At 45.2% G+C, this 19,885-nt stretch overlaps 7 non-coding genes and 1 pseudogene across 7 annotated transcripts; all 8 read right to left on the minus strand.

The window, feature by feature from the left end:
* Positions 1–4,582: 4,582 nt before the first annotated feature.
* LOC130305403 (U2 spliceosomal RNA) lies at positions 4,583–4,773 on the minus strand. The gene has a single exon (XR_008854984.1). It is a non-coding gene; the product is annotated as a U2 spliceosomal RNA (small nuclear RNA).
* Positions 4,774–6,876: 2,103 nt separating this feature from the next.
* Positions 6,877–7,067, minus strand: LOC130305404 (U2 spliceosomal RNA). The gene has a single exon (XR_008854985.1). It is a non-coding gene; the product is annotated as a U2 spliceosomal RNA (small nuclear RNA).
* Positions 7,068–9,159: 2,092 nt separating this feature from the next.
* Positions 9,160–9,350, minus strand: LOC130305405 (U2 spliceosomal RNA). Its single transcript, XR_008854986.1, has one exon. It is a non-coding gene; the product is annotated as a U2 spliceosomal RNA (small nuclear RNA).
* Positions 9,351–11,453: 2,103 nt separating this feature from the next.
* LOC130305344 (U2 spliceosomal RNA) lies at positions 11,454–11,644 on the minus strand. The gene has a single exon (XR_008854944.1). It is a non-coding gene; the product is annotated as a U2 spliceosomal RNA (small nuclear RNA).
* A 2,099-nt stretch (positions 11,645–13,743) lies between these two features.
* On the minus strand, positions 13,744–13,934 carry LOC130305406 (U2 spliceosomal RNA). The gene has a single exon (XR_008854987.1). It is a non-coding gene; the product is annotated as a U2 spliceosomal RNA (small nuclear RNA).
* A 2,090-nt stretch (positions 13,935–16,024) lies between these two features.
* On the minus strand, positions 16,025–16,208 carry LOC130305361 (U2 spliceosomal RNA). The gene has a single exon (XR_008854956.1). It is a non-coding gene; the product is annotated as a U2 spliceosomal RNA (small nuclear RNA).
* Positions 16,209–16,902: 694 nt separating this feature from the next.
* LOC130305376 (U2 spliceosomal RNA) lies at positions 16,903–17,062 on the minus strand (annotated as a pseudogene).
* Positions 17,063–19,149: 2,087 nt separating this feature from the next.
* On the minus strand, positions 19,150–19,340 carry LOC130305407 (U2 spliceosomal RNA). Its single transcript, XR_008854988.1, has one exon. It is a non-coding gene; the product is annotated as a U2 spliceosomal RNA (small nuclear RNA).
* Between the last annotated feature and the right edge of the window lie 545 nt (positions 19,341–19,885).

A 19,885-nucleotide genomic window follows, 5' to 3' on the forward strand; every position in this document is an offset into this window, starting at 1 on the left:
TAATTAAAATAAAATAACAATAAATGTAAATAAAAAATAAATAAAAATTAAATAAAACTAATGAAGAAAAATAATAATAGATAAGATAAAATAAAATAAACATAACTGAAAAATAATAAAAAAAGTAATAATAATAAAATAATGTAAATAAAGATGAATAAAATGATATGATACTATGTTGCACAATGTCTGTCTTGTTGTTACACTGTGGCACATCCTTCCCTCTCACCTCTAGGTTTTTTATCCTCTTACCCCCGCATTGCGTGCTTGCACATATGCTGACAGGGAGACCTCTTGTACCCGCGGGCATTCTAGGTGTCCGCTGGGAATTGAGAGTGAGATTAACCATAATCAAGGTGGGCATTTTTCGCCGGGGGGTGCCTGCGTCAGTGTATAGAACCATAGTTGTAGTGCGTTCTCCCTTGCGCGGCTATTATATCCGAAAAATAGAAATAATAAAAAATAAAAAAATAAAAAAATAAAAAAATAAGAAATAAAAAATGAAAAATTATGAAATAAAAATAAATGTAGAAAGTAAATTGAAAATAAAAAATATCAAAAATTAATAATGAGGATAATAATGAGGGTGAAATAAAGAAAGGAAAAATAAAGTAGACAAAAGCGTTGTGTTGGGGTGTGAGTCACGAACAACGTTATTTATTGCACCATATGACAACCAAACAATTACAGATAAAAGGTAATTTTTAAAGAATTATGTTGAAAGTAGTGATCGCAGCCATCATCATCACGCCAACCTAAGATATATAAAAAAAGAGAACAAGTGTAAGTACATGTTCATGAATAAATATATATTGATCTTAATATCTCGTCACCACTAACTAAACTGGAAATGAGTTTGTGTATCTACTGGTTGCTAGGGGTTACGCCAAATAAATCTGTGGGGTGACCGTGAAATCTACATTGAGTCCATTGGGTCTAAGAGACCCAAGCTGATATATCCATCTTAGTTCTGTCTTCTTAAGTTTACTAACGCGATCCCCACCCCTTTTGAGGGGGGGAGTGTGGTCTAAAAGGACAAAGCGAAGATCCCACTCGGAATGACACATTTCGGTGAAGTGCTTGGATACCGGTAGATCCAAACGCTTTTTCCTAATAGTATACCGGTGATGGTTTATACGTGTTTTGAAATCCCATGTGGTCTCGCCAACATAGACGAGACCACATGGGCATATCAAAGCGTATATTACAAAAGTAGATGTACATGTCAAATAATGTTTCAAATTGTACACTTTTCCTGTTTTAGGATGGGTGAACTGGCCCCCTTTCAGCATCAGGGGACAGTTAACACACTGGCAGCATGGAAAAGATCCCTTGTTTTTGACAGACAGATACCTTTGTGAGGGTGTCTGTCTGGACACATCCGATTTAATAAGTCTGTCTCTGAGGTTGCGGGACCTTCGGTATGACATCAGGGGCGGACTCGCAAACTCAGGGACTAATGGAAAACTTTCTTTCAATAATTTCCAATGCTTGGTAACGACTCTGGCCAATTGGCCCGAGTGGTCACCAAATGTGGATACAAAAGCCATTCTGGTCTGTGACTTTTTTGATGTTGTCTCATAAATGAGTTTTTTGCGATCCATTTTCATAACTTTCTGTTTGCTATCTTCCAAGAGGCGTGGAGGGTATCCACGTCTCCTGAAGTTCGCTATCATCTTGTCCAAGGCAGGTTCAATTTCTTCCTCCCGCTCAATGATCCGTCTTGCCCTGATCATTTGACTAGTGGGCAGTGATCGGACCATTGAGCGGGGATGGTTACTATTGAAGTGTAAAGTGGAATTGGAATCTGTTGGTTTAACATAAAGGCTGGTGACTAAACGCTGTGTGTGAACAGAAACCAAGGTATCCAAAAAGTTAACAGACTCCTGTGAAGCGGTCAAAGTAAATTGAATGTGAGGGTCAATAGAGTTCAAAAAATAATGGAAGGAATCCAGTTCCTCCCTACTGCCCTTCCAGACCAAGAAGACGTCGTCTATGTAACGCCACCATCCCAACAATTTGTCGGCATGGTGGGACACATAGACGAACGTCTCCTCCAGCACCGCCATGTACACGTTAGCGTACGTGGGTGCCACGTTCGTGCCCATGGCGGTGCCGGTGGTCTGGAGGTAAAAAGCATCATTGAATAAAAAATAATTATTTTGCAAAATGGTGTATAATAACTCAACTATGAACTCAATCTGTGCATGTGAAAAATCAGAATTTATCATGGATCTGACAGCCCGTACACCCCCATCGTGTGGGATGGAGGTGTACAGGCTGACAACGTCCAATGTAGCAATAAAGGCCCCCTCTGGTATATCAAGTTCAGCAATCTTTTTAAGAAAGTCTGATGTGTCCCTCAAATACGACCTAGTTCTCATTACATAAGGTCTTAATACTTGATCAGTAAAGATAGACAAGCCACTGGTGATGGAACCCCGCCCGGAGACAATAGGTCTCCCGGGGGGGTCCACCAGGGACTTGTGTATCTTTGGTAAAAGGTATAGAACCGGCACCACAGGGTGCTCAACCAATAAAAAATTGTACAATGGTTTATCAATGATATCAGAGTCTAAAGCCTTATCCAGCATATACTTGACCCGTGCAGTTATTTCCTTAGTAGGGTCTTTTGAAAGTTTTTTGTATGTCAACCCATCCGATAGTTGACGGTTGGCCTCCCCAATGTATTTACTCCGATCCATAACCACAACAGCTCCGCCCTTGTCAGCGGGCTTCATCACCAAGTTGTGGCTATGGATCAGGTCATTGAGGGCTAAGGCCTCAATTTTAGTAAGATTAGTTTTGTGGGGTATAGTTTGAATCCCCTTTAATTTCTCGATATCCCGTTTAACAAATTGACAAAACGTATCAAAACTGCATGAGTCAATGTGTGGTTGGAACCGGCTGGGAATGTTAAGATTATAATCACAAAAAGAAAAACCATTGATGTGGGATGAGTTAGGTGGTACAAATTCAGTTTGGTTCATAGGATGTTCAAAAAACCATATTTTGAGTTTAACTTTACGAAAAAATTGTATTAAATCCAACTCTAGTTGGAACCAATCAGTAATTTGTGTAGGACAGTAGTTTAACCCTCTAGCTAATAGCTGTAGTTGTTCAGATGTTAAAGGGGTGGAGGACAAATTTACCGTGGATGTATGATCTATTTCTTCTTGAATGGAAGCTTGGCTTGTGCCGTCTTGGGGTTCCGTTGTGCTCGGGTTTTTACGGGAGCGTCCATGGCGGCGGCCCCCTCTCCGTGTGGGTCCTCTTTTGGGCCACTGGTTACCCCTAAAAAATCAATATTATTATTGTCCACGGTAGTGTCCCTCTTTTGAGTATCATTAGAGTCTGTGTTTTGGAAATATATATATATATATATATATATATATATATATATATTTCTCCGCCGAAATCACTTTTAAACCCATTTCCACCTTTTTTTCCCTTCTCTTCCTCTTACTTTTTTTTCACGTTTTTTTACGTTTTTCTCCTTTTCGCCTCTTTTCTGGGCGTATTATTCTTCTTTTTCTTCTTTTTTTTCGTCTAATGCATACCCCATCAGTGCAGCAATGCTTATTCAATACCGCCAGCAGATGGAGACACTGGGGGATAATTTTCTAAGGATTTATACTGATTTTTCCTGTCTGAATTTGTCGCACAGAAAGTTGCAGGCCAAATATGTGTGACATTTCTGCGACTTTAGCTTCTAGAGCATTTTTACAACATTATACATAGGTGCTGAATACATAAAAAGCGACTGTTCAGCGACAGACAAGTCGCATCGGCTGAAAGTAGGCCAGAATGTCAGTCCATGTTGGAGCAGGTTTAGATACAGTCTAAAGTATAGATCTCAAAGTCTGTGCACAGAATTTAGCAAGGGCCTCGCACCTTCTGATGCATCAGGTAGGTGCACAATAGCATAGCCTAACCCTCTGTACTTTGGTCTATATTGATGCGGGACATAGACAGCCAGCTGATGACCAATCCATTAGTGCAATGGATGGCTGGAAGCATTTGTCTTTGCCTTTGCAATACCACAGAAGCAATGCATGGTCAATGTACAGCAATGACACACCTGTGTGAACAGCCAGGAGACCCCCCCCCCCCCCCCCCAATGTTATGTTACATAGTTACATAGTTAGTACGGTCGAAAAAGACATATGTCCATCAAGTTCAACCAGGGAATTAAGGGGTAGGGGTGTGGCGCGATATTGGGGAAGGGATGAGATTTTATATTTCTTCATAAGCATTAATCTTATTTTGTCAATTAGGAACATTCAGCACCCACCCGCTATCAAGGCAGCTGCCTATCATGTCATGCCCTACCTGCACAGGTGTGCTGGCTACTCAAATGATCCAATTAAGGAGGCCATTTAGTCAGCAGCAGCAGAAGTCCTGTGCCTGGACGCTCCAACAGGGGCCAGACACAAGCAGAAGCAGAAGCAGCAGAAGCAGCAGCAGCAGCACCACCTTTTGTTTTTTGGCTGCAGCAGCAAGGCCCACAGGGCTGGCTAGCTGGCTAGCCAGCAAGCAGGTAGCAATGAAAGTAGGAATCTTTCTTTTTAACCCTGTAAGGGGGTGGTGCACTGTACCCGAAGATACTGCCATATCGGGTCAATGCATAGGGCGACGGAAGCAAGCTTCGAAATCGGCCCCCGTTCTCAAAAATCCATTTAATATATGGTCCCCAGATAGGGGACGTATCAGATATTAAACTGATAAGAACAGATACTACACTTGATCTTAGCCAAAAGGCCGAGAAGCGATAACCGTGAAAGGGGCGGGCCCAACAAGGTGCCCTTCATGGGCACTATCACTGCTTGCTGTCAGGGAGGCTGCCAGACAATTTTCCATGCACACTCTGGGCTGGGGGGCAGTCAACCACCAGTACACACAGCAGAACCTAAACCCATACCATTATTGCTAAGCAGCAAGACAGGGGCCCATTGCACTCCCACGGGGCCTTTTTAAATGCAATCCATAACCCGGATTTGCCAGGAACCCTTCTTACTCCTCCTACTTGCATGTGACACTGGGCTTAGGATCTGCATAGGAAACACACACACAAGCACACACCTACCTTTGTTGCCTGCAGATGCCTCCTTGGCTGTCCCCAAACGGTATCAAACCAACACCCACGGGAAGCTGTAAGCATAGAGGACATGCCTGCACCCCATTGGACTTACCTGTGTGGGTTAAATCCGGGTTATTTGACAACCTATGGCGGTGATGGTTCTGCTCAGGCAGAGCAGTGCTGATGCTCCTCATAAAGCTGTCGCTGCTGTGAAGGTTCTAGGTGACATCACAAATCCCTATGGTTACATACACAACAAAGCTGGGTTGTTGTTGTTTACACTCTGCAAGGCCTGTGGAAGTGAGTGACATCATAGCACTGTAGTTCTGAGGGTTCTAGATGGATGCAACAATCTCCTGTTGCTTCTATGAAGGCCATAATAGACGACATCACCAAACAGCTCCATAGTCACATACACAGCAAAGGAGAGATGTTGTTTACACCTAGTGATGTCAGTGGTATTGAGTGACATCACAGCACAGTGCTAAGGCTCCTGGGCCTGGACACAGCAGCGGCTGCAATATCTCAACGGAGAATACGTTTATATATATGTGTGTGTGTGCGCGTATATATATATATATATATATATATATATATATATATATATATATATATATATATTTCTCCGCCGAAATCACTTTTAAACCCATTTCCACCTTTTTTTCCCTTCTCTTCCTCTTACTTTTTTTTCACGTTTTTTTACGTTTTTCTCCTTTTCGCCTCTTTTCTGGGCGTATTATTCTTCTTTTTCTTCTTTTTTTTCGTCTAATGCATACCCCATCAGTGCAGCAATGCTTATTCAATACCGCCAGCAGATGGAGACACTGGGGGATAATTTTCTAAGGATTTATACTGATTTTTCCTGTCTGAATTTGTCGCACAGAAAGTTGCAGGCCAAATATGTGTGACATTTCTGCGACTTTAGCTTCTAGAGCATTTTTACAACATTATACATAGGTGCTGAATACATAAAAAGCGACTGTTCAGCGACAGACAAGTCGCATCGGCTGAAAGTAGGCCAGAATGTCAGTCCATGTTGGAGCAGGTTTAGATACAGTCTAAAGTATAGATCTCAAAGTCTGTGCACAGAATTTAGCAAGGGCCTCGCACCTTCTGATGCATCAGGTAGGTGCACAATAGCATAGCCTAACCCTCTGTACTTTGGTCTATATTGATGCGGGACATAGACAGCCAGCTGATGACCAATCCATTAGTGCAATGGATGGCTGGAAGCATTTGTCTTTGCCTTTGCAATACCACAGAAGCAATGCATGGTCAATGTACAGCAATGACACACCTGTGTGAACAGCCAGGAGACCCCCCCCCCCCCCCCATGTTATGTTACATAGTTACATAGTTAGTACGGTCGAAAAAAGACATATGTCCATCAAGTTCAACCAGGGAATTAAGGGGTAGGGGTGTGGCGCGATATTGGGGAAGGGATGAGATTTTATATTTCTTCATAAGCATTAATCTTATTTTGTCAATTAGGAACATTCAGCACCCACCCGCTATCAAGGCAGCTGCCTATCATGTCATGCCCTACCTGCACAGGTGTGCTGGCTACTCAAATGATCCAATTAAGGAGGCCATTTAGTCAGCAGCAGCAGAAGTCCTGTGCCTGGACGCTCCAACAGCGGCCAGACACAAGCAGAAGCAGAAGCAGCAGAAGCAGCAGCAGCACCACCTTTTGTTTTTTGGCTGCAGCAGCAGCAAGGCCCACAGGGCTGGCTAGCTGGCTAGCCAGCAAGCAGATAGCAATGAAAGTAGGAATCTTTCTTTTTAACCCTGTAAGGGGGTGGTGCACTGTACCCGAAGATACTGCCATATCGGGTCAATGCATAGGGCGACGGAAGCAAGCTTCGAAATCGGCCCCCGTTCTCAAAAATCCATTTAATATATGGTCCCCAGATAGGGGACGTATCAGATATTAAACTGATAAGAACAGATACTACACTTGATCTTAGCCAAAAGGCCGAGAAGCGATAACCGTGAAAGGGGCGGGCCCAACAAGGTGCCCTTCATGGGCACTATCACTGCTTGCTGTCAGGGAGGCTGCCAGACAATTTTCCATGCACACTCTGGGCTGGGGGGCAGTCAACCACCAGTACACACAGCAGAACCTAAACCCATACCATTATTGCTAAGCAGCAAGACAGGGGCCCATTGCACTCCCACGGGGCCTTTTTAAATGCAATCCATAACCCGGATTTGCCAGGAACCCTTCTTACTCCTCCTACTTGCATGTGACACTGGGCTTAGGATCTGCATAGGAAACACACACACAAGCACACACCTACCTTTGTTGCCTGCAGATGCCTCCTTGGCTGTCCCCAAACGGTATCAAACCAACACCCACGGGAAGCTGTAAGCATAGAGGACATGCCTGCACCCCATTGGACTTACCTGTGTGGGTTAAATCCGGGTTATTTGACAACCTATGGCGGTGATGGTTCTGCTCAGGCAGAGCAGTGCTGATGCTCCTCATAAAGCTGTCGCTGCTGTGAAGGTTCTAGGTGACATCACAAATCCCTATGGTTACATACACAACAAAGCTGGGTTGTTGTTGTTTACACTCTGCAAGGCCTGTGGAAGTGAGTGACATCATAGCACTGTAGTTCTGAGGGTTCTAGATGGATGCAACAATCTCCTGTTGCTTCTATGAAGGCCATAATAGACGACATCACCAAACAGCTCCATAGTCACATACACAGCAAAGGAGAGATGTTGTTTACACCTAGTGATGTCAGTGGTATTGAGTGACATCACAGCACAGTGCTAAGGCTCCTGGGCCTGGACACAGCAGCGGCTGCAATATCTCAACGGAGAATACGTTTATATATATGTGTGTGTGTGCGCGTATATATATATATATATATATATATATATATATATATATATATATATTTCTCCGCCGAAATCACTTTTAAACCCATTTCCACCTTTTTTTCCCTTCTCTTCCTCTTACTTTTTTTTCACGTTTTTTTACGTTTTTCTCCTTTTCGCCTCTTTTCTGGGCGTATTATTCTTCTTTTTCTTCTTTTTTTTCGTCTAATGCATACCCCATCAGTGCAGCAATGCTTATTCAATACCGCCAGCAGATGGAGACACTGGGGGATAATTTTCTAAGGATTTATACTGATTTTTCCTGTCTGAATTTGTCGCACAGAAAGTTGCAGGCCAAATATGTGTGACATTTCTGCGACTTTAGCTTCTAGAGCATTTTTACAACATTATACATAGGTGCTGAATACATAAAAAGCGACTGTTCAGCGACAGACAAGTCGCATCGGCTGAAAGTAGGCCAGAATGTCAGTCCATGTTGGAGCAGGTTTAGATACAGTCTAAAGTATAGATCTCAAAGTCTGTGCACAGAATTTAGCAAGGGCCTCGCACCTTCTGATGCATCAGGTAGGTGCACAATAGCATAGCCTAACCCTCTGTACTTTGGTCTATATTGATGCGGGACATAGACAGCCAGCTGATGACCAATCCATTAGTGCAATGGATGGCTGGAAGCATTTGTCTTTGCCTTTGCAATACCACAGAAGCAATGCATGGTCAATGTACAGCAATGACACACCTGTGTGAACAGCCAGGAGACCCCCCCCCCCCCATGTTATGTTACATAGTTACATAGTTAGTACGGTCGAAAAAAGACATATGTCCATCAAGTTCAACCAGGGAATTAAGGGGTAGGGGTGTGGCGCGATATTGGGGAAGGGATGAGATTTTATATTTCTTCATAAGCATTAATCTTATTTTGTCAATTAGGAACATTCAGCACCCACCCGCTATCAAGGCAGCTGCCTATCATGTCATGCCCTACCTGCACAGGTGTGCTGGCTACTCAAATGATCCAATTAAGGAGGCCATTTAGTCAGCAGCAGCAGAAGTCCTGTGCCTGGACGCTCCAACAGCGGCCAGACACAAGCAGAAGCAGAAGCAGCAGAAGCAGCAGCAGCACCACCTTTTGTTTTTTGGCTGCAGCAGCAGCAAGGCCCACAGGGCTGGCTAGCTGGCTAGCCAGCAAGCAGGTAGCAATGAAAGTAGGAATCTTTCTTTTTAACCCTGTAAGGGGGTGGTGCACTGTACCCGAAGATACTGCCATATCGGGTCAATGCATAGGGCGACGGAAGCAAGCTTCGAAATCGGCCCCCGTTCTCAAAAATCCATTTAATATATGGTCCCCAGATAGGGGACGTATCAGATATTAAACTGATAAGAACAGATACTACACTTGATCTTAGCCAAAAGGCCGAGAAGCGATAACCGTGAAAGGGGCGGGCCCAACAAGGTGCCCTTCATGGGCACTATCACTGCTTGCTGTCAGGGAGGCTGCCAGACAATTTTCCATGCACACTCTGGGCTGGGGGGCAGTCAACCACCAGTACACACAGCAGAACCTAAACCCATACCATTATTGCTAAGCAGCAAGACAGGGGCCCATTGCACTCCCACGGGGCCTTTTTAAATGCAATCCATAACCCGGATTTGCCAGGAACCCTTCTTACTCCTCCTACTTGCATGTGACACTGGGCTTAGGATCTGCATAGGAAACACACACACAAGCACACACCTACCTTTGTTGCCTGCAGATGCCTCCTTGGCTGTCCCCAAACGGTATCAAACCAACACCCACGGGAAGCTGTAAGCATAGAGGACATGCCTGCACCCCATTGGACTTACCTGTGTGGGTTAAATCCGGGTTATTTGACAACCTATGGCGGTGATGGTTCTGCTCAGGCAGAGCAGTGCTGATGCTCCTCATAAAGCTGTCGCTGCTGTGAAGGTTCTAGGTGACATCACAAATCCCTATGGTTACATACACAACAAAGCTGGGTTGTTGTTGTTTACACTCTGCAAGGCCTGTGGAAGTGAGTGACATCATAGCACTGTAGTTCTGAGGGTTCTAGATGGATGCAACAATCTCCTGTTGCTTCTATGAAGGCCATAATAGACGACATCACCAAACAGCTCCATAGTCACATACACAGCAAAGGAGAGATGTTGTTTACACCTAGTGATGTCAGTGGTATTGAGTGACATCACAGCACAGTGCTAAGGCTCCTGGGCCTGGACACAGCAGCGGCTGCAATATCTCAACGGAGAATACGTTTATATATATGTGTGTGTGTGCGCGTATATATATATATATATATATATATATATATATATATATATATATATATATATATTTCTCCGCCGAAATCACTTTTAAACCCATTTCCACCTTTTTTTCCCTTCTCTTCCTCTTACTTTTTTTTCACGTTTTTTTACGTTTTTCTCCTTTTCGCCTCTTTTCTGGGCGTATTATTCTTCTTTTTCTTCTTTTTTTTCGTCTAATGCATACCCCATCAGTGCAGCAATGCTTATTCAATACCGCCAGCAGATGGAGACACTGGGGGATAATTTTCTAAGGATTTATACTGATTTTTCCTGTCTGAATTTGTCGCACAGAAAGTTGCAGGCCAAATATGTGTGACATTTCTGCGACTTTAGCTTCTAGAGCATTTTTACAACATTATACATAGGTGCTGAATACATAAAAAGCGACTGTTCAGCGACAGACAAATCGCATCGGCTGAAAGTAGGCCAGAATGTCAGTCCATGTTGGAGCAGGTTTAGATACAGTCTAAAGTATAGATCTCAAAGTCTGTGCACAGAATTTAGCAAGGGCCTCGCACCTTCTGATGCATCAGGTAGGTGCACAATAGCATAGCCTAACCCTCTGTACTTTGGTCTATATTGATGCGGGACATAGACAGCCAGCTGATGACCAATCCATTAGTGCAATGGATGGCTGGAAGCATTTGTCTTTGCCTTTGCAATACCACAGAAGCAATGCATGGTCAATGTACAGCAATGACACACCTGTGTGAACAGCCAGGAGACCCCCCCCCCCCCCCCATGTTATGTTACATAGTTACATAGTTAGTACGGTCGAAAAAAGACATATGTCCATCAAGTTCAACCAGGGAATTAAGGGGTAGGGGTGTGGCGCGATATTGGGGAAGGGATGAGATTTTATATTTCTTCATAAGCATTAATCTTATTTTGTCAATTAGGAACATTCAGCACCCACCCGCTATCAAGGCAGCTGCCTATCATGTCATGCCCTACCTGCACAGGTGTGCTGGCTACTCAAATGATCCAATTAAGGAGGCCATTTAGTCAGCAGCAGCAGAAGTCCTGTGCCTGGACGCTCCAACAGCGGCCAGACACAAGCAGAAGCAGAAGCAGCAGAAGCAGCAGCAGCACCACCTTTTGTTTTTTGGCTGCAGCAGCAGCAAGGCCCACAGGGCTGGCTAGCTGGCTAGCCAGCAAGCAGGTAGCAATGAAAGTAGGAATCTTTCTTTTTAACCCTGTAAGGGGGTGGTGCACTGTACCCGAAGATACTGCCATATCGGGTCAATGCATAGGGCGACGGAAGCAAGCTTCGAAATCGGCCCCCGTTCTCAAAAATCCATTTAATATATGGTCCCCAGATAGGGGACGTATCAGATATTAAACTGATAAGAATAGATACTACACTTGATCTTAGCCAAAAGGCCGAGAAGCGATAACCGTGAAAGGGGCGGGCCCAACAAGGTGCCCTTCATGGGCACTATCACTGCTTGCTGTCAGGGAGGCTGCCAGACAATTTTCCATGCACACTCTGGGCTGGGGGGCAGTCAACCACCAGTACACACAGCAGAACCTAAACCCATACCATTATTGCTAAGCAGCAAGACAGGGGCCCATTGCACTCCCACGGGGCCTTTTTAAATGCAATCCATAACCCGGATTTGCCAGGAACCCTTCTTACTCCTCCTACTTGCATGTGACACTGGGCTTAGGATCTGCATAGGAAACACACACACAAGCACACACCTACCTTTGTTGCCTGCAGATGCCTCCTTGGCTGTCCCCAAACGGTATCAAACCAACACCCACGGGAAGCTGTAAGCATAGAGGACATGCCTGCACCCCATTGGACTTACCTGTGTGGGTTAAATCCGGGTTATTTGACAACCTATGGCGGTGATGGTTCTGCTCAGGCAGAGCAGTGCTGATGCTCCTCATAAAGCTGTCGCTGCTGTGAAGGTTCTAGGTGACATCACAAATCCCTATGGTTACATACACAACAAAGCTGGGTTGTTGTTGTTTACACTCTGCAAGGCCTGTGGAAGTGAGTGACATCATAGCACTGTAGTTCTGAGGGTTCTAGATGGATGCAACAATCTCCTGTTGCTTCTATGAAGGCCATAATAGACGACATCACCAAACAGCTCCATAGTCACATACACAGCAAAGGAGAGATGTTGTTTACACCTAGTGATGTCAGTGGTATTGAGTGACATCACAGCACAGTGCTAAGGCTCCTGGGCCTGGACACAGCAGCGGCTGCAATATCTCAACGGAGAATACGTTTATATATATGTGTGTGTGTGCGCGTATATATATATATATATATATATATATATATATATATATATATATATATTCTCCGCCGAAATCACTTTTAAACCCATTTCCACCTTTTTTTCCCTTCTCTTCCTCTTACTTTTTTTTCACGTTTTTTTTATGTTTTTCTCCTTTTCGCCTCTTTTCTGGGCGTATTATTCTTCTTTTTCTTCTTTTTTTTCGTCTAATGCATACCCCATCAGTGCAGCAATGCTTATTCAATACCGCCAGCAGATGGAGACACTGGGGGATAATTTTCTAAGGATTTATACTGATTTTTCCTGTCTGAATTTGTCGCACAGAAAGTTGCAGGCCAAATATGTGTGACATTTCTGCGACTTTAGCTTCTAGAGCATTTTTACAACATTATACATAGGTGCTGAATACATAAAAAGCGTCTGTTCAGCGACAGACAAGTCGCATCGGCTGAAAGTAGGCCAGAATGTCAGTCCATGTTGGAGCAGGTTTAGATACAGTCTAAAGTATAGATCTCAAAGTCTGTGCACAGAATTTAGCAAGGGCCTCGCACCTTCTGATGCATCAGGTAGGTGCACAATAGCATAGCCTAACCCTCTGTACTTTGGTCTATATTGATGCGGGACATAGACAGCCAGCTGATGACCAATCCATTAGTGCAATGGATGGCTGGAAGCATTTGTCTTTGCCTTTGCAATACCACAGAAGCAATGCATGGTCAATGTACAGCAATGACACACCTGTGTGAACAGCCAGGAGACACCCCCCCCCCCCCATGTTATGTTACATAGTTACATAGTTAGTACGGTCGAAAAAAGACATATGTCCATCAAGTTCAACCAGGGAATTAAGGGGTAGGGGTGTGGCGCGATATTGGGGAAGGGATGAGATTTTATATTTCTTCATAAGCATTAATCTTATTTTGTCAATTAGGAACATTCAGCACCCACCCGCTATCAAGGCAGCTGCCTATCATGTCATGCCCTACCTGCACAGGTGTGCTGGCTACTCAAATGATCCAATTAAGGAGGCCATTTAGTCAGCAGCAGCAGAAGTCCTGTGCCTGGACGCTCCAACAGCGGCCAGACACAAGCAGAAGCAGAAGCAGCAGAAGCAGCAGCAGCACCACCTTTTGTTTTTTGGCTGCAGCAGCAGCAGCAAGGCCCACAGGGCTGGCTAGCTGGCTAGCCAGCAAGCAGGTAGCAATGAAAGTAGGAATCTTTCTTTTTAACCCTGTAAGGGGGTGGTGCACTGTACCCGAAGATACTGCCATATCGGGTCAATGCATAGGGCGACGGAAGCAAGCTTCGAAATCGGCCCCCGTTCTCAAAAATCCATTTAATATATGGTCCCCAGATAGGGGACGTATCAGATATTAAACTGATAAGAACAGATACTACACTTGATCTTAGCCAAAAGGCCGAGAAGCGATAACCGTGAAAGGGGCGGGCCCAACAAGGTGCCCTTCATGGGCACTATCACTGCTTGCTGTCAGGGAGGCTGCCAGACAATTTTCCATGCACACTCTGGGCTGGGGGGCAGTCAACCACCAGTACACACAGCAGAACCTAAACCCATACCATTATTGCTAAGCAGCAAGACAGGGGCCCATTGCACTCCCACGGGGCCTTTTTAAATGCAATCCATAACCCGGATTTGCCAGGAACCCTTCTTACTCCTCCTACTTGCATGTGACACTGGGCTTAGGATCTGCATAGGAAACACACACACAAGCACACACCTACCTTTGTTGCCTGCAGATGCCTCCTTGGCTGTCCCCAAACGGTATCAAACCAACACCCACGGGAAGCTGTAAGCATAGAGGACATGCCTGCACCCCATTGGACTTACCTGTGTGGGTTAAATCCGGGTTATTTGACAACCTATGGCGGTGATGGTTCTGCTCAGGCAGAGCAGTGCTGATGCTCCTCATAAAGCTGTCGCTGCTGTGAAGGTTCTAGGTGACATCACAAATCCCTATGGTTACATACACAACAAAGCTGGGTTGTTGTTGTTTACACTCTGCAAGGCCTGTGGAAGTGAGTGACATCATAGCACTGTAGTTCTGAGGGTTCTAGATGGATGCAACAATCTCCTGTTGCTTCTATGAAGGCCATAATAGACGACATCACCAAACAGCTCCATAGTCACATACACAGCAAAGGAGAGATGTTGTTTACACCTAGTGATGTCAGTGGTATTGAGTGACATCACAGCACAGTGCTAAGGCTCCTGGGCCTGGACACAGCAGCGGCTGCAATATCTCAACGGAGAATACGTTTATATATATGTGTGTGTGTGCGCGTATATATATATATATATATATATATATATATATATATATATATATATTTCTCCGCCGAAATCACTTTTAAACCCATTTCCACCTTTTTTTCCCTTCTCTTCCTCTTACTTTTTTTTCACGTTTTTTTACGTTTTTCTCCTTTTCGCCTCTTTTCTGGGCGTATTATTCTTCTTTTTCTTCTTTTTTTTCGTCTAATGCATACCCCATCAGTGCAGCAATGCTTATTCAATACCGCCAGCAGATGGAGACACTGGGGGATAATTTTCTAAGGATTTATACTGATTTTTCCTGTCTGAATTTGTCGCACAGAAAGTTGCAGGCCAAATATGTGTGACATTTCTGCGACTTTAGCTTCTAGAGCATTTTTACAACATTATACATAGGTGCTGAATACATAAAAAGCGACTGTTCAGCGACAGACAAGTCGCATCGGCTGAAAGTAGGCCAGAATGTCAGTCCATGTTGGAGCAGGTTTAGATACAGTCTAAAGTATAGATCTCAAAGTCTGTGCACAGAATTTAGCAAGGGCCTCGCACCTTCTGATGCATCAGGTAGGTGCACAATAGCATAGCCTAACCCTCTGTACTTTGGTCTATATTGATGCGGGACATAGACAGCCAGCTGATGACCAATCCATTAGTGCAATGGATGGCTGGAAGCATTTGTCTTTGCCTTTGCAATACCACAGAAGCAATGCATGGTCAATGTACAGCAATGACACACCTGTGTGAACAGCCAGGAGACCCCCCCCCCCATGTTATGTTACATAGTTACATAGTTAGTACGGTCGAAAAAAGACATATGTCCATCAAGTTCAACCAGGGAATTAAGGGGTAGGGGTGTGGCGCGATATTGGGGAAGGGATGAGATTTTATATTTCTTCATAAGCATTAATCTTATTTTGTCAATTAGGAACATTCAGCACCCACCCGCTATCAAGGCAGCTGCCTATCATGTCATGCCCTACCTGCACAGGTGTGCTGGCTACTCAAATGATCCAATTAAGGAGGCCATTTAGTCAGCAGCAGCAGAAGTCCTGTGCCTGGACGCTCCAACAGGGGCCAGACACAAGCAGAAGCAGAAGCAGCAGAAGCAGCAGCAGCACCACCTTTTGTTTTTTGGCTGCAGCAGCAGCAAGGCCCACAGGGCTGGCTAGCTGGCTAGCCAGCAAGCAGGTAGCAATGAAAGTAGGAATCTTTCTTTTTAACCCTGTAAGGGGGTGGTGCACTGTACCCGAAGATACTGCCATATCGGGTCAATGCATAGGGCGACGGAAGCAAGCTTCGAAATCGGCCCCCGTTCTCAAAAATCCATTTAATATATGGTCCCCAGATAGGGGACGTATCAGATATTAAACTGATAAGAACAGATTTTTTTTTTTTTTTTTTTTTTAAAGCCGAGGAACGTGCTTTCGATTCACCCAAAGTGCAAGAAAAAGTGCAAACGTGTTACACTAAAAAAAAACGTGCACAAAGGATGCGGTCTATCGCAAGCCCTTCTCCGATAGGAGAGAGGCCCCCCAACAAACCTTACCCTTCGCCTCCGGACCAAAAGGTACCTGCGAGGTTCCAGGTTCGATGTCCCTTTTCGCCGAAGCTACTAGGAGACCACAAATGCTCCCGGCATCCCCCTTGGCGTTAGCCAAGGTATCTGCCCGCAGAGCCGATTACGGTAGGTACCCTGCGAAGCAGGAGTACCCGGGGTGTTTGCAGGGAGGTGCGGAACCTAATGGCCACACACACCTCCCCTAGACCGCCAGGAGGGACACCCAGAAGGGCTACCGCATCCTGACAAATCCTGTGAACACACAACACGCAAAAAGTGACACAGTGAGACAAAAAATAAATAAATAAGTGAATGTGTGCAGATATACTGCCCGGACATCCGGCCGGATCTATAAAAATTTCTCTGATCCTAGCCAGAAGGCCGGGAATCAAGAGGTGAGTGCCACAAGGTGAAGAGATTATGGTGCCCGTGCTTCAACTCAGTGAGCCTATTCTCCCAGTGAGTTTCGGCACCTCGGGGTCACCACTCCCCGAGGCACAAAAGTACCTCGGCTCTAGACCCTCTCAGCCTCATGGCGAGACCCGGAGGGAACAGGTCACATCGGGGCAGCCGTCGAGCTGATTCCTCAGAACCAGCCCCGGAAAGCCCTGGTACACCTGCATCCTCCATGCAGCACCCATCCCCACCAGCATGAAAACTGATAAGAACAGATACTACACTTGATCTTAGCCAAAAGGCCGAGAAGCGATAACCGTGAAAGGGGCGGGCCCAACAAGGTGCCCTTCATGGGCACTATCACTGCTTGCTGTCAGGGAGGCTGCCAGACAATTTTCCATGCACACTCTGGGCTGGGGGGCAGTCAACCACCAGTACACACAGCAGAACCTAAACCCATACCATTATTGCTAAGCAGCAAGACAGGGGCCCATTGCACTCCCACGGGGCCTTTTTAAATGCAATCCATAACCCGGATTTGCCAGGAACCCTTCTTACTCCTCCTACTTGCATGTGACACTGGGCTTAGGATCTGCATAGGAAACACACACACAAGCACACACCTACCTTTGTTGCCTGCAGATGCCTCCTTGGCTGTCCCCAAACGGTATCAAACCAACACCCACGGGAAGCTGTAAGCATAGAGGACATGCCTGCACCCCATTGGACTTACCTGTGTGGGTTAAATCCGGGTTATTTGACAACCTATGGCGGTGATGGTTCTGCTCAGGCAGAGCAGTGCTGATGCTCCTCATAAAGCTGTCGCTGCTGTGAAGGTTCTAGGTGACATCACAAATCCCTATGGTTACATACACAACAAAGCTGGGTTGTTGTTGTTTACACTCTGCAAGGCCTGTGGAAGTGAGTGACATCATAGCACTGTAGTTCTGAGGGTTCTAGATGGATGCAACAATCTCCTGTTGCTTCTATGAAGGCCATAATAGACGACATCACCAAACAGCTCCATAGTCACATACACAGCAAAGGAGAGATGTTGTTTACACCTAGTGATGTCAGTGGTATTGAGTGACATCACAGCACAGTGCTAAGGCTCCTGGGCCTGGACACAGCAGCGGCTGCAATATCTCAACGGAGAATACGTTTATATATATGTGTGTGTGTGCGCGTATATATATATATATATATATATATATATATATATATATATATTTCTCCGCCGAAATCACTTTTAAACCCATTTCCACCTTTTTTTCCCTTCTCTTCCTCTTACTTTTTTTTCACGTTTTTTTACGTTTTTCTCCTTTTCGCCTCTTTTCTGGGCGTATTATTCTTCTTTTTCTTCTTTTTTTTCGTCTAATGCATACCCCATCAGTGCAGCAATGCTTATTCAATACCGCCAGCAGATGGAGACACTGGGGGATAATTTTCTAAGGATTTATACTGATTTTTCCTGTCTGAATTTGTCGCACAGAAAGTTGCAGGCCAAATATGTGTGACATTTCTGCGACTTTAGCTTCTAGAGCATTTTTACAACATTATACATAGGTGCTGAATACATAAAAAGCGACTGTTCAGCGACAGACAAGTCGCATCGGCTGAAAGTAGGCCAGAATGTCAGTCCATGTTGGAGCAGGTTTAGATACAGTCTAAAGTATAGATCTCAAAGTCTGTGCACAGAATTTAGCAAGGGCCTCGCACCTTCTGATGCATCAGGTAGGTGCACAATAGCATAGCCTAACCCTCTGTACTTTGGTCTATATTGATGCGGGACATAGACAGCCAGCTGATGACCAATCCATTAGTGCAATGGATGGCTGGAAGCATTTGTCTTTGCCTTTGCAATACCACAGAAGCAATGCATGGTCAATGTACAGCAATGACACACCTGTGTGAACAGCCAGGAGACCCCCCCCCCCCATGTTATGTTACATAGTTACATAGTTAGTACGGTCGAAAAAAGACATATGTCCATCAAGTTCAACCAGGGAATTAAGGGGTAGGGGTGTGGCGCGATATTGGGGAAGGGATGAGATTTTATATTTCTTCATAAGCATTAATCTTATTTTGTCAATTAGGAACATTCAGCACCCACCCGCTATCAAGGCAGCTGCCTATCATGTCATGCCCTACCTGCACAGGTGTGCTGGCTACTCAAATGATCCAATTAAGGAGGCCATTTAGTCAGCAGCAGCAGAAGTCCTGTGCCTGGACGCTCCAACAGCGGCCAGACACAAGCAGAAGCAGAAGCAGCAGAAGCAGCAGCAGCACCACCTTTTGTTTTTTGGCTGCAGCAGCAGCAAGGCCCACAGGGCTGGCTAGCTGGCTAGCCAGCAAGCAGGTAGCAATGAAAGTAGGAATCTTTCTTTTTAACCCTGTAAGGGGGTGGTGCACTGTACCCGAAGATACTGCCATATCGGGTCAATGCATAGGGCGACGGAAGCAAGCTTCGAAATCGGCCCCCGTTCTCAAAAATCCATTTAATATATGGTCCCCAGATAGGGGACGTATCAGATATTAAACTGATAAGAACAGATACTACACTTGATCTTAGCCAAAAGGCCGAGAAGCGATAACCGTGAAAGGGGCGGGCCCAACAAGGTGCCCTTCATGGGCACTATCACTGCTTGCTGTCAGGGAGGCTGCCAGACAATTTTCCATGCACACTCTGGGCTGGGGGGCAGTCAACCACCAGTACACACAGCAGAACCTAAACCCATACCATTATTGCTAAGCAGCAAGACAGGGGCCCATTGCACTCCCACGGGGCCTTTTTAAATGCAATCCATAACCCGGATTTGCCAGGAACCCTTCTTACTCCTCCTACTTGCATGTGACACTGGGCTTAGGATCTGCATAGGAAACACACACACAAGCACACACCTACCTTTGTTGCCTGCAGATGCCTCCTTGGCTGTCCCCAAACGGTATCAAACCAACACCCACGGGAAGCTGTAAGCATAGAGGACATGCCTGCACCCCATTGGACTTACCTGTGTGGGTTAAATCCGGGTTATTTGACAACCTATGGCGGTGATGGTTCTGCTCAGGCAGAGCAGTGCTGATGCTCCTCATAAAGCTGTCGCTGCTGTGAAGGTTCTAGGTGACATCACAAATCC

The sequence above is a fragment of the Hyla sarda genome, unplaced genomic scaffold (assembly GCF_029499605.1).
Source record: "Hyla sarda isolate aHylSar1 unplaced genomic scaffold, aHylSar1.hap1 scaffold_131, whole genome shotgun sequence".
Lineage (NCBI taxonomy): Eukaryota > Metazoa > Chordata > Amphibia > Anura > Hylidae > Hyla > Hyla sarda.